Raw genomic sequence first — 2,050 nt, 5'->3', positions numbered from 1 at the left:
GCCTCCCGGGCCGCCGGCCGCCGGGATTCCGTGATTGGCTTGTTCGCACTTGCAGGCCCGCCTCTCCATGCACATTCATTGGTACGCAGGGAGGGTCCGCCACAAGCCCCCGTTCTCCTTTGGCCGAAAGTAGCCCAACCTGTAGGTGCTGATTGGCTGCGCTCAGGTAAGTGACAAGCGTGGAAGGGCCGCGGAAGAGAAGCTGGAGCGACAGGAAAAACCCCTACGTCCTCCTGGGAAAAGGGGTCTTGTGAGTGAGCGGTGCTAAAGCCCTAGGAATAGGGACCTAGCCTGACCCCACCCCGACCCTAGAACTGGCAGCAGCCTTCACAATGGCCTCTGGAGCGACCCAATCCCCCTCTCGGATGCTTGCGAACCTGGGACCTAGCGCCATCACGAGGGTTCAGCCTCTGTGCCTTTCTGGTTTCACCATCCCAGGGAGCTTCCTGCCCCTTGAAGGGAATTTTGTGTCTGTTTCAGAGTGGTCACTGGCCTCATTCTAATAAATACCCTGCCTGTCGCACCAGCCTTTCCTGAAAGCCACCTTTGATCAGAATGTCTTCTCTCCAGCTCAAACGTTTCCAAAACTTCATAGTCTACATACAAAATCCTAAGAACTCCACCTAGGCTTCTAGGCCCATGGACTTACCCAATGTCATCCTACACTATAACCCTTTAAAAGCACATGTGTCATACAGAACCAAGTAATTATTCTTCGGGCTCTTTTGTGTCCTTTATTTCACTGGAGTGTTTCCCAGTGAGGCAGTGCTTCATCCACTTGCACAAATTCTACCATGAGCCTAAGAATTATGCAATGGAAAGTAAGTCTCTCTTCTCAGAGGCAATCACTGTTACCGGTTTATCTCCACAGACAATGTACGATCAAGCATATAGACATAGATATGTCTTTATATATAATATGAGGAAGAAATTGGTATCGTCATATTGTGAGTGAGGAAACTAAAGCTCAGTGAACCTGTACAGCTCCTCCAAAATCCTACAACTACATAGTAGTGAAGCCGGAATTCCAAACTAGTTCTCCAGTGGCTTCTATGCGATTTGGCTTGGGAGGATGAAGACATGTTAGCTAACCATGACTCTGACCTTTTCTGGTCAGCAGCTTTGTAAGATAATGTCTCTGTTCCTGGAGAGAAAAGTATATGGGAACTCTATTCTTCACCACTCTCCCCCACCTCAATGCCTTCCAAAAAAAAATTTTTTTTTTGAAAAGTAGGTAACGTTTCTACAGAAAAACATTGAGATATCAGACACACACGCAAATTTTGTTCAACTTCACTGATCCCTATCTATATTAATAATTGTTAGAACCAATCAAGGACATACTTCAAACTTTAGGAAATATTTCTCCAAATTATCACTAATTTTAATTTGGAATAAACCCCTCTAAGAGATATATTATTTGACACTTCGGGCCAGGTTTTTCTTTTGGAGCCAAAAGCCTTATCAGCTTATCGCTCATGTTTTACTCCCTTACAGGTACAAACAGAAGATTCCCTTATTTATACTGCTGAATATATTTCCTTTCTAGTCTTCTCTTAATTAGAAAGTTGTATACCAATTCTTTCTGACTCCTCTATTTCCTTCCTGCCATGGCTGCAGCAGCTTTTCCAAGAGTACACTAAGCTTATCAACTCTATAGGTGGTCATTTTCTTATCTCTTAGCAAAAAAAAAAAAAAAAAAAAAAACCTTCCTCTTGCCAGATCCAAATCTAGCTATTACCTGACTAAATATGATTGGTCTTTAGTAACTCTTCAGTAGCCCACACCTTTTATAGCTTATCTTTAGATTGCTTTAATAAAAGCATTTTTTAAAACAGACTTTAAAAGGTTGTAGTTTTTCACCATGGACACTTTTGAAACAAAACAAAACAAAATGTAAAGAAAATACGCATACAACAGGAAACAGAACAACTTAAAAAATCATTTCACGTAGTGTTGTGCTGATAAACATTCAACTAATTCTCTTTAGAAAGGGGTACATATTTATTACAAATTGTATTGACGTAAAAGGTGTATAGCACACAATTTC

Source organism: Pongo abelii, chromosome X, assembly GCF_028885655.2.
Source record: "Pongo abelii isolate AG06213 chromosome X, NHGRI_mPonAbe1-v2.0_pri, whole genome shotgun sequence".
NCBI lineage: Eukaryota > Metazoa > Chordata > Mammalia > Primates > Hominidae > Pongo > Pongo abelii.
Note: the sequence above shows the minus strand (reverse complement) of the source record.